This window comes from Cheilinus undulatus, linkage group 3 (assembly GCF_018320785.1).
Source record: "Cheilinus undulatus linkage group 3, ASM1832078v1, whole genome shotgun sequence".
In the NCBI taxonomy this organism is placed as follows: Eukaryota; Metazoa; Chordata; class Actinopteri; order Labriformes; family Labridae; genus Cheilinus; species Cheilinus undulatus.
In genome coordinates this window covers 24,973,226-24,986,802 of record NC_054867.1, presented here as the reverse complement: position 1 = coordinate 24,986,802, position 13,577 = coordinate 24,973,226, and the positions used below count along the sequence as shown (strand labels likewise).

General features: G+C 38.9%; 1 protein-coding gene across 9 annotated transcripts in view; it reads right to left on the bottom strand.

Annotated features, from left to right (window-relative positions):
- The window catches only part of tfeb (transcription factor EB), a 47,627-nt gene that overhangs the window by 31,448 nt on the left and 2,602 nt on the right, over positions 1–13,577 (bottom strand). For 3 of the 9 annotated variants that reach the window (XM_041782759.1, XM_041782761.1, XM_041782757.1), the window contains exon 1: positions 1,178–1,413. The exons of the other annotated variants lie outside the window; for them this stretch is intronic. The gene's annotated coding sequence lies outside the window, so the exon portion shown is untranslated. Of the gene's footprint in view, positions 1–1,177; positions 1,414–13,577 lie in introns of those variants that run through there. 9 annotated transcript variants of the gene reach the window in all.

Here is a 13,577-nt window from a genome sequence, read left to right as displayed (position 1 = left end):
GTGGATTAAGAGCGAGAGTAAATGTACTGTAGTTACTCTGACGTATGAACTACCCAAACAAGTGTTAATTTTCTGCCCAGCAACCGGCTTCCTGAAGGTCATCTGCATTTATGAATCACCATAAATCATCAACATTGTGTGTGAATCACAATGCCTATCACCTTCTAAACACATCTATATTTGGCTGACCAAGAACGACCCTCATTCAGAGACAGCCTGTCTGCTCAGCACTACATTACCCAGGTGCCTCTGCTTCACTCATCACAGAGAAGCATGTGAAAACAAGCAAGGAAGGGACCAGTAGATCATCAGCACAACCACTTTCAGTCATTTCTAATCAAAGCATAATGCAATGAGATACAGGAAAGACAATAGACTAACATCATCAATTTTAACCACAATGCATCACTTCTCCTTTCCTTCCATCAGTTTTCACAACCCCTCATTTTGTCAGTAGTGAAGCAACTTCCTGTGCAGGAAACCCAGGGAAAGAACAATAAACTGTTCGTCATACCACGGATGAAGCACAGAGATGTGCTTTAGATCTAAATCCTTGATTGTAATGTCTTGATACTGAACCCTGATTCAAACTTATTAGTTTATCAAAAATTAAGATTCAATACAGCTGTTATGTGAGTAACCAAGTTAGTATGGACACAAACAAGATTAAGATACTTAAAAACAACAGACACACATGCTCATCGTAATCATTGACGGGGAGATATACTGTCCATTAAGTCAACCTGCTGTGGCCCAGGTGTGGTAATAACAAGAATCACCTTCAACCACTCTGACCCCACTGATTTCTTAAAATTGTGCATTTTGGTGAACAACAAAGCATAAGAACAGTGTCAAATAAAGTAGCATTCATTATTTCCTCACCAGACTGCCACACAATCAGTACCATCTCTCTGGCTGTGTGCGTCAACTTAGCTGCACATAACAAACAATCATTACATTGCTTTACAATGCAGTGATGATGTTTGATGCTATTTCTGTTTCTGAAAGGTCAAAATGCAGTATGGGACAACAAAGCTGCTTCTCTCACTGTTACTGATAGAGCTTAAGAAGGATACGATTGATAACATCTGATAAAAGCATTCTTTAAGATAGGAGCTAGATGAAATCTTTTTAAAACAATGATGCTGATACATGTATTACAGCATGTTTTACTTACCAGCAACTCTCCAGCTATCCTAAAGACAACATTACTGCATCCAAGTGAATTCCGCTCGTCCACGTGTTAAAGCAAACACTCACTGACAGTCAGCCACAGACACTTGTTTGCTGGCTACAAGCGAGAGCATTCATATGCCGGTTGACTGGTTGTGATGCCACTCCTCCCTCCAGCAGCTGAGTTACAGTAGGCTGAGTGGCAGTCACTATTAGTCACCTTCCTCCCCCTCTCTAAGTCCCAGCTCAGCTTCCTCCTCCTCCTCCTCCTCCTCTTCCCCTAAATTAGCCTGGATATCGTAGTCTGGTGCAACAACGAGAGCCCTGTGTCCAGTAAACTCATCTCCCTCTCTCTTCTGCTCTAGTGCTGAGCTCCTCCCTCAGTCCAGCCTCCTTCGGAGAGCAGTGTTCAACATTTATATACAGCAACACCTACACATGTGCACACAGAAACCAATGAACTCTTGAAGTAATTCCTTTTTCGCTGTAGGGTCACTTTTAATGTGTTTTCCTCAGCTATATGGCAATGAATCAGCATATTTACTTCTTTAAAAGAACTCCCACACACTACCACAATGACGCCCACAACCCTACAGGCTTAGATGGTTATAAGACTGCCAAGGTTTCAGTTAGAGAGGGTTTTGATTATTATTATTAATAATTATCTTTTTTCATTTTTAACATTTACTGAAAGTTATGGTCACTGCATTCTTCTGGGATTAGTAAATGGGAGAAAAACACTGATGTATTAGGAAAATATGCACAGGTGGGGGAAACAGAGCTCTGAATCACAACGGATAGAAAAAACCTAATGTGACTAGCTAGTGATATTTCTGAAATGTGATTTGAAAATCCCTCATAAAACTAAACTTGAATACTATTAGTTTGCTTTTTTTTTTTTAAAGAATGAACAATTCAGAAATGGCAAACAATTTGGAAGTGGCAGTAACTATAGTGCATCCAGTGTTGAGTATATGTTTACTTTCAGTTGCAGTCTCATCTAATTTGTCCTGTGACAGTCAAGTGAGTTCAGATTCAAATAAACTTCCTCTGAAAAGATGCCCTAAGATTTGTTTACTGGAAACAAGGGTCATCTCCTAAATCACCCCTTCTTTCTTCTCTCCTCCATGATTGTGCACTGAACAATAAAAAAGCATGCAAACACTGATTCAAATTGGCATTTTTAAACAGCAAGAGATGTCCACCTGCTGAACAGAAACACAGACAACACCAGAGAGAAGGTAGGGTGATGACTACTTGCTAACGACTGCAGAGGCCTCCTGGTGGTGAGATCATGCACAATAACCAACATTTATTCTTCAAGTCAGGTGGAAATACTGTACTACAGATTTGAATAAGGGATTTGACTGTGTTCTATATATGGATGATAAGAAAAACTACAGAAACTCCAACCTTCTTTCACAAAAAAAAGAAGAAAACTTTTGTGTCTTTATTGATAGAGGAGGACAGTAGATAGAATTGGAAACAGAGATGAGAAAGTGGGGAGAGACATGCAAGGGAAAAGGCCACAGGCCAGCTTTAAACCCAGGCTGTCTGCATACATGGACCTTAAACCACTAGGCCACCTGCGCCCCTTCCTTATTATTCTTTACAAGAGCTGGCTTCTGCTGCACTGAAGACCAAAACCTGAACCGACCATTAGTAAAGGAATTTCTTCTTAATAAAGCTTACTTTGAAATCAACTGCTTTCAAATCAACAGGGGGAATAAACCTTAAATGGCTTCTGGTTTCACTCATATATCAAAAGAAACATAACGTAAGGACTACATGAGGGAACTGCGGGATAACTCACGATACGATACAATGCAATACGATGTGATGCAATGCCATACCATACTATACGATGCAACATGATGCAATACACAACCATACGATGCAATACCATACGTTACGATGCATTACAATACGATATGATACGGTACGATAAGATATGATAATGATAGGACACGATACAATACGATGGGATACCAAAGCATTATGATACTAACCCAGGGTTTATGCTATAGCTATTCTTTGATAATAGATATAGATGGGATTGTCAAAGTTATTTATAAGGGTGCAGATTTGGCTCAGTGGGTAGAGCAGCTGCCCATTTACATAGACTATAGTCCTCAACACACTGGTCACAGGATTGGATTTTCAGTCTCAGTGCTTTTTGGTGGTGCATGTCTTTCCTCCACTCTCTCCCCCCATATTTCCTGTCTGTCACCAGCTTAATTCAAATCCTTTTTCATGGCATTTTGAAACACCACTATTTGGATTTGAATCATTTTTTTCCATTTTGTATTTCTGCACTTTTTTAAACTAAGTGTTAATCCTACCTATAAGTGGCCTGAGCCATTGTTAGTAGCAACAAAATCAACTTAATGAGATCGATTCCTGTTGTAGCATCCTGACAGACTGACAGTACAAGCAACAAGAATACAGGGGTGTCTGACAGGAATATTTTCTTGATTTTCTTTCATTTTACTCATAAAAGAAAATCAATAAAATATTGGTGATCCATTAATTATACCTATATCCGTGTTTGAAATGTTATGCTCTGACTTTTACCAAGACAGAGGCAAAACTACCCAACTCAAAATAAAAGGCATTCAAAATAAAAGATGTTGCTAGAGGTCAGAGAATTCAATGCTTAATACATGCAGCGTGGGCAGTGGCTGTGCAATGCTGCATGATGTATGACATGCACATAATGACACAGTGTAAGTGATCTTCTGTTTGGATACTGCTTTTATTTTGAAAGAAAATTAGAAACTTCAGGCAGATGGAAGATTGTGATATGAACTTAACTATGGAAAAGGGAGTCTGTCATGGATTAAGAAGGCCATAAGGGAACAGTAAAAAGTGAAATATTTGACAATACAAGGTAAAGATGACTTTTGACTTGTCCACTGAGCTGTCTGAGATTTTTTAAACTAAAATGAGACATTGAGGTGCGCTGGTCTACTTATTTTACATCACTGCGGCTGCAGGAAGACTTGTTAAAAAGGACAATAAAGCGTGCAATTAATGTGATTGAGGAAAATTAATGCAATAATTGTGATCTTAATAAATAACTTGGACAGCTGTAACAAGTACACATGCTGCTTGATAGGAATAAAAACGTGTGTATTTAAACATGTAAACATTTTATGTATGTACACAGTTATGTCAGAAATATAAATATTTGGTGTAAACATACCAGTAATTGTATCAGACAAGTCAGGGCTACGATATAGTGATATTCTGTCCCACACCTAATAATGTCCATTATGTTGTTCAGTAGCTTGTTTGATGGTGATAGTGACAATTTATCTGAGCGATGAATTTGAGGTGTGGTGGATTATCACTGAGGCCTTTCTTCAATCCATGTACACAACCTGACCTATAAATTCTCTTTTATTCCCCTCTTGTCCTTTATCCCCAAGTGTAGAAACACAAACAGTGTTATCAAAGTGCCACTAAGCTAGACGTGCCTATCACAACAGAGGAGAACACTGACCAGCATGGTTCAGCAGCGTCCAGCTCACAAGCTTCCCTTGTTTGTACACAAAGCATTCAACAGTGGGGCAGTTCCAGTTCTCATAGTGCTCGCAGTGCATTTACTGTGCTATTTTTGTCCAGGGGCAGGACCCCCCCAGGACTGCAGCTTATTGGCCGGTAAAGTTGCGTTACTGTCCAGCCTGGCCAATCATAAGGCTCATATGTAGGAGGGGAAATCATTGACCAAGAAAGCCTTGTACTCTTTTGACAATGGCCCATGCAAGAGGCAGCACCCAAACACAGACATGCATACACATAAACATACCGCCTAGGACCTTTTTATACATGTCCGCCGGCCAAGTCTGCCGTGTTTACTCCTTCTGTTGCTATGGTTATAATGAGGTAGCAAACATATACAATATAATACTATCATTGTTGCTCTGTTGGAAGTGTTGGCTAATTTGTTGATTTGTTGGAGTGGAGTCTGACCCGGCTATGCTAACCTCAGGCTATATCTCTTTAAGTAGGACAAACAATGCTGTCAATATTCCCAGCTGGTTAAAGCCTGGGGACTAGGCAGTGGGTTTATTCCCTGACCACTGAAACATGGATCTGCTAATTTGCACAACATGACCATAGTTTTTGTCGCGATCCTTTACATAAACCAGAATTATTAAGTATATCTATATGGCGTCTTTTCAAAAATTCACACTTGGCTGCAAAAGTAAGCGAGCACCCTTCCCTTTTGTGCAGCATGTAAATTAACTCTTATTAATACTGATTTAGCAAAAGTGTGGATCTATGAGAGTGTTTGAGTGCAATAGAGAGGGGGTAGTGCATTAACCAGCCAACCAGCTGCACAGCATTTCTTTTTGCATGGGTGAGAGTCCACGTGTAGAGGGAGAGATGGAATGGAAAGCATTCAGGAGATGAGTTAAAAGATAAGACATTTGCATTCACGCACACTCACACAGAAAAATCAAGTTAACTATAGCCATACAAAGTCAAAACCTGATCATTAGAGGACTTTTAACTCATTTTCATCTCTATTCCCCTCGTCCCTCTCTCTCTAACTCCCTTTCTCCTACTTTCATTCTTAAACAACTACAAAAGCTGAAAACTAATAATTAGCATTAGCATAAAGAATGTGGCTGTCCCTGATCTGTTTGACTTTGGAAAAAAAAGAATGACAAAGTGAGCAAGAGCGAAGAGAAGGTAAGACAGGAAGAAAACAACTGAAAACACAGGAGGAGTTCAAGGAGGGGTCAGGAGGATGATTATCGGTGAGATACGTTTACAGGAGAAACTGTGTGTGTGTGGAGCAGCACTCACTTCTTGTCTGACCAAATATGGAGCACAGACAAAGGAATTCTGTTTCTCTATACATAGTGGCACTGAATTGACCTGATAGATTACTCTGCCACTGCTGCAACCCCAACCTGAGGAGGAAGAGATGGTCCAATTAAAATGTCAATAAACTTGGGCAAAGAACACAACAGCACCTTGCTGTCGTCTTTACCGTAGCGGCCTTTCAAAAATAAAAAGAGCCCCTGCTATGACTGCTATAACATCCTCTCATTTCTCCTGCAGCTACCTCACACAGGTTTAAATAAGAGAGTGTAATTTTACCATAAATATAATGCAGTATTGCATTGATTGAGATATATTTAAAGGCCCATCTGTAATATAATGCATTTTAGACTATATTTTTTGCCCAACTCAGACCTAAGTTTCTCAACAGGAACTTTAAAATCACATATAGCCAATTATGTATAGCACAATCACAGTAATAAAGAACAAACTGATAGAACATATAACAGTCATGGAGCCAGAAAAATATCGTAAAACATATAATATAATATAATATAATCATCATCTAATATAATATAATCATCATCTAATATAATATAATCATCATCTAAAGTTAGAGGAAGTAACGCTGAGATGAAAGGCATGGAGCGTTGCAACCAAAATGGAACTTTGAGTCCTAAGAAGCTAGATGCAAAAAAAAAAAAAAACATTGTCCACCTTTACAAAATAATGTAAAGAAATACCTGTGGTATGCTTAAATGCAGCCATTGACATAACATGACATAAAACATCATCACAAGAGATGAAAAACAGATTGATATTAAATACTTTGTACAAAGAAACAGAATGTCTTTGTTATTCTCGGGACTCTAAAGTCAAGAGCAAAGGGATGAATACCTGAAATTACAGGTGAAAAACCCGTTTAAGGAGCCGAGAGGGCATAATATTCAGGGAGTTGGCTGTAGTCTTCATATAAGGGTGAAAACATGTTCCACTGTTGCAGACTAAACAATGATCTCTAAGGCAGAAACATACATGTAGGCTGTGAATACAAGTGGATAAATACGAACAAATAAAACTATTTCAAGATAATCAGCAAAACATATTGAACAGTTTCTAGAAAGAAGTGAAACTGCAAGGAAAACAAGTCCGATTTCATCACATGGTCCAAGTTTATATCTTCAGATGATTACAGTGCAATCTGAAAACTAGCTAAGTGAGCAATATTCACCTAATCTATTGGAACAGTAAGTCCTTAAATAGCTTAAAAACTGCTGAAGATCTTTTAAAAGGAGTGAAAAATATCTCTCCTTGATATCTTTAGAAGTCCTCTAAGAATATTTAAACCACACAGAATTACAAATACAGAGACCTGCAGTTCACAATAACAGTCACGTTGTCCAAACATCCACAACAGGGCAGCTGTTGTGTGTAATGCACTCTAACGTGCAGCTGAGCAGCCATTCTTACAGAGAAGAGAGAGACTGTGTAAGCCACCACTACTGTCTGTCAGTCAAAAGAGGATATGAAACAGTGGAGTGGAGATAAATGAGGAAGTGGAGTCACACATTCAGCACATGCCCCTAACAGTCCCACCCACACTCACCTCTGATGGATCATGGGTCATGTTGTCATACAGCACATGCCAAGCCGTCACTCCTGTGGTTTGAAAAGTCCAATCTTTAAATGACTCACTTGGTAATTAGTTTGATCTTTCTGTTTTACTTTGTTTAAGTTTAGGAAAATCCAGAACAACATAAAGATACTTCCTGATCTGTGTTTTCCTCGACTTGTCACCAAACTGCAAGAAAATCTGTTCAGGTCAGGGGAGATCCATCCATATGGCACACGGATGAGGCCTTGTTTACACACACCTGATGCTCTTTCACACAAGAGTACACCTATTGAGCCAAGTGAGTGTGCATGTGTGTTTGCACCACTGCCTGTGTTTACCTGCAGAAAATTAACCCCATCACAAGCGGACATGAGTCCAATGAGGCTGAAAATATGATCAACACACATTTTTTCCATAATCACAGCACGCAGGATGCCATGCTTGGGCTAATTTGCACACATTCATGACAAGGTTATTGGTCGGTTTTCGTCACTAGCTTTAACACAGACATAAGTGCACTGAAGTGATAAAGTCCAGTGGTAAGTTGGTTAATGGAACCAGCTTTGGGTTTAATAATACTGTATCCCATGCTGATATCATGTATAATGCAGTATTGGGTAAAGGTGCATTTACCTGTCAGCCAGCAGTCTAATACCAAACACAGCAGTTAATAAAAAAATTAACTGGTTACAGATAAATTATTGTCAAAAATAGCAGGAAGTGAAAGAGAGATCTATCTATGCATATACCAGTATCACCTTTGGCATGATACTGAGTAGAGTCTAATATTTAATACAGGAGAGTACCGCTACTAATTCACAGGGCACCATACATTAACTAATTATCTGACCCAAAATTTACTTGTTACAAGTAAATCATTATTAGACATCATCAATAAGAAGTTTTGTGATTAATATCTGTACCAATATACAAACTAAGCCACAAATATCACATTGAATGTGGCGTCAGTTACGAGTGAGTTTAACAGTCAATGCACCAGTCCCACACCATAATCCAAAGCAAACCAAAAGGATTGACTAGTTTCAAGTGATTCCTTATAAGAATATAACAATATCTAATGATATCTGTATCAAGAAAGTTACCAGTATCAGTCACCAATATTGCTCAAAATTGATATATTGGTCCCACTTAACAAAATAGCAAAAAAAAAACAAACAAACAAAATTTAAAAAACCCACAAACACACAATAAAAGGGTTCAGAGTGACTCATCATAAATACTGACATGCAACACTTTTGCTGGTTCCTTTTGTGAGTGCAACTTCATTCAAGGTCAGCAAAATGTCATCAACTGACTTATCACCAAGTGTTGCCCTCCAATGCCACAAGCCAATCACAGTTCTTGCAGTTACACGATACATGCAGACATCAAGCTTGCAGACCTCCATAAAGGGCATTTCAAAGATCGATTTTCCTGAAGTTTTATTCAAATGTATACTGTTATAACTTAAAAAATAGTCAAACAATGTCCATGAGGTAAATGCAGCACTGATACTAGGTATCCTCAGAGGCTCACGTATGCACAGTAAAGTGTCTCCTTTGGATTTAGCTGCTTGGTAGGACACACAGTCAGCTCAACGTAAAGATCAACAAGGCTGCCTAAATTTGTTCTACGATAAGGTAGCAAAGCATTAGAAAAGTTTAATGCAATGTGACAGGTATATATGACCACACACATCATGTCAGTAACAGCATGATTTATGTACACCATCATCACTAGGGATGAACCATAGTGGATTTTTGCCCACATCCAATATCCCGATATTTTCATTTAAGTCAATAAAGATACTAATACCAACATATGCCCACCTTGATTTAATTGTAAAGTCTCTGTAGTGCAAAGAAGACCATCTGGTAGTTGTTTTACACTGGGGGCTTCATTCAAAATGGTCAAAGCTCATGGTGGGCCACCTTGAGTGTGTGATGCCTGATGCCCTAGGCAACCACCTATGCCCAGCCCTGGCCACAGAATTGGCTAGCCCCCTTAATAGCCCAGAGAATCAGCCCTCCCCAGTTATGATTAATTGATAGAATCGGTTAAGGTGTGTCAGATCAGCAACATTGGTGCTAGCACGTGTCCTGGCTAAAGGTTACCTCCTTTCAGAGCTGAAAGGTGTGTCAAGCTATTATTGGGTTCTGGTTTTAAAAGTATTTATTTGTGCTACTTTTGAACCACTTTTCCAACCCATTTATCCACGTATATTTGCCACTTTTCATAAATTTTGCACAATTTTCACCCAATTTTCTGCAACATATTAACTAGGGGTGGGAGAAAAAATCGTTACAGCATAGTATCGCAATATTTGGTTTGGCAATATATACTGTATCATCTTGTCCACCAAGTATCAATTTTCTTCAAATTAATTGCTAATAGAAAAATATGTTTGTCCGGTGAGGTCGGCAGAGGTGGCTGTCACAGAGCAGGAGAAAGTTAGTACGACAAACATAGCAGCACCAGGGGAAGGACATTAGGAACGCAAGCAGGGCACAAATGAGATGGACATGACACATGAGGTTTCTAAGAAGTGCAACATGAAAATAAAATACTGCGGAAAGATGACAAACATGAGGGCAAAACTAATGCTAAATCAGCTAAACAGTTGAAAAATGGTATAGATCACAAGATATTGCAATATATTGTATCGCAATACTCACTGTATTGCAATACAATATATTGCAATTTTTTGCCAATTCCAACTGCATTCCGCATCGTCACGTCCATTCATGTAACTATAAACACATTTTTTATTACCTTGTTACCCCTTCTCACCTCTTTTAGCCTGCTTTCATAACCAATATTTGCTCCTTTCTATTTTTTGCCTCTGATAACCCATTTTGCCACTTTAAACCTATTTTAATTCCTTTTAACTAGGAAAAGGGGTTTACATTTTGTATAAGGCAACATACTACATAAATGAATGAATAAAAACATATTGGTTGCTTTGATAAGAGTGGCTGTTAATCAGGTTAAACAAAAATTAAATATGGTTATCACAGCTAAACTTTAAAATGGACAGTGACTATGTTGACTTCCATGGGCCCCAATAAGCTCTTCCCTTTATCCCCTCTTATGGACAGCTGTGCCTATGCCTAATGGTATATTTTGCAGATACTAACGCCAACCTGCATATAATTTAAACTGCTGATGTGTACAGCTGAAATATTGACTGTAATTCTCAGCAGAAATGGTCTTATCTGCCAATACAGATATTTAACTTTTAGCAAATAGTGACACCATTATCATGCCGATAATACTGTACATTCCTCACCATCAAACTTTGCAACATAACATCACTATAAATCAGATAACCACCACAACATTATGATGAAATTCAGCTTTATAATGATAGCTTGTCATATCATCTAATTAACTTTGTCTTGGTATTTTTTGGACCTCAATGTTAACTACAGTGAAAGGTTGTAATTAAAGCCCACCCAAATGTAAAGCATGAACACTGGCTTGGGGAGCACACCGATTGTTTCTCCAAGAGAGCTAAGGAAGCAAGGTTTAGCGTCAGGGTAATCAGTGTTTTTCTCTATTACTATGAGCATACCATTGGTTTTACTAGTGTTGTTGGGCAATTCAATTTGTACCAGCCAAAATTCAAGCTTAGACATCCAGCCTGAAAGAGTACTAGGATGGAGAAAATTGTATTGATAATGTTTGGTTAAAAGTATCATATTTTGTACATGACTTGGGTTTTCTTACATGCAAAAAACTCCATCTACTTATGGTAATGTTCCTGCTATCTGCTGAGTTTAGTTTCCATGTGAAGTCAGGTTGAGCTGATGTGTCAAGGACTAGTGACTAGTGCACACCTTGTGCAACCAATATGCACATAATGAAGTGGCAAGACAAAAACTGTCATTTTAGTGTGGACATGTCCGCCATCTTGGATTGCCATATTGCTTTTTTTAATGTCCTGCCTTCTGAGACCCTACTACAAGTCTGACAGTAAAACTCTACAGTGTGAGGGACATAGGTGAACGAGCAACTCAGAAGTGTTCTTGAAATGTTCAGGAGCATGTGTTTGTGTGCTCGAGTCAAAATAGTCACCTTTCTTTTGGGGTTTCAGCGCTTGAAATTCAACTCTCTCTTCTTGTGCAGGCCATGTGAGCCGGTGTCACTGCGCTTATTGGAGAGAGGGTAATCAGTCTGTCGGGTGTCACCACTGCTCTACATACTGGCTGCTCACCTCTGACCTTGCTGACAGTGACCTCAGTGCTCAGTAAACCAAACCCTGACCCTTTACACTGATTGCACTCTGTAACCCCACCAACTCCTCTGTGTGCATCTGTCCCATTCTCACAGAACTTTTACACGGGACACACGCTTGTTCAGGGCACAGGAAGGGAGTGAATGCAGTGCAGGTGAAGATATAAACAGCTACACAGAGGTCTCACATTTATTTTTGTCCTCTTGACAGGTCTAACTCTTATCAATGATCAAATTCTCTGTTTATGTACCAATGATCTCTTTGACGGGATCGTAGTTCTGAGGCATTCTAAGAAAAATTATGTGCACGTGTAAAGAACAACATGACAAATAACTAAATAAACATTAATTCAATTAAATTGGTAAGTTGGCATGTGGTCTTACAAATTTAGTACCATAGTTCCAACTACGTGCCAGAGCTGCTGCACATCTTTCTGATCTTTATTAAAGACAACAGAAATGTTTTAATACATACACTGACGCACAGGAATAGCGGAAATCTTAAGGGCAGCTCTAGCTCCTTGCAGAAAATTAATCATTTTAACGTGATCTTACAACTCACGCTCAGAATCTGAGATAAATATTTACTACAGCATGTGGCCTTAACACTGGAGCAACACATTCAGTGTCTGTGTGTGTTCAAACACAGGCCTGCCGTGGAACCTGCCCACATGAATGTACATGACCATCTGTGTCTCAACAGAGAACAACAAAAAGGAGAAGCTCCTGTTTGTTTCCATTTTTTATACATTATAAAAACATATGATGACAGATGCGTCATCCAGAAACCAGAAATGCCATTGTGGTTGATTGACCTCAGAGCTCTTGAGCTACTTCCCAGAAATCACTTTAGAATAGAAACTGAAAGAATAACAAAATTCTAATAAACACAAAGTTTACTAAAGAAAACCCATTTACTGCTAATGCTCTAAATAATATAAACTGCCCCCAAAAAACAAAAAAATTCAAATTTCTGAATTATATTGTAGGTAGCCAACATCTGGATCTTCTGTTTCTGGTAGTTCACTTCATATGCTGCCATCATATTTTTATGTAAAAAAATATCATGCTGGATTAACCGAAGTGTCTGTAGGGAAATTCCTAAAATGCACTGAAGACTGAAAGCAGTCATGTCATGATGAACATGAGCAAGTGTTTAAAAAACACATCATTTCTGACTTTGACCTTTACTGTGCTTCATGTAGAGTGGTTCAGATGTTCACAGAGGCCAGGGCCAAAGAGGTCAGGGAAGGGGCTAATGTCAAAAACCTGGTTGCTGTGACATACACTCGCTGCATTAACTCTCAGGAGACAGGCTAGGCTACGGAAATCAGACTTACTGTGGAAGGACAGGCCTTCCCACTCCCCTGAAAAACCCAGTGAATGTACCCTCCCCAGTAGTTATTTATTAATATCAATGAATTTGTGTTGAATGAATAGCATTTCCTTATTGTTTCCCTCACATATGCCACTTTTTCCATTTCTAACCCATTTTGTCCAAACGTCTGCTCTTTAACCCCTTTTTACTATTCAATCTGGCCATTTTTGCAACATTTCAGTAACTTTTAGCCATTTTTTATACTTTTGCCACTTTTAACTGCTTTTCACTTTTTTTCCCATCCATTTTGCCTCTTTTATAACCTGACACGCACCTCCAGTAATAAGCATTTGGGAAAGGGCAGAGGCTTTGAAAAAAACTCAGTGATTGGATGAACGTTCTGTCTGTCACATCTTTACGGGCCAATCAGAGCAACAA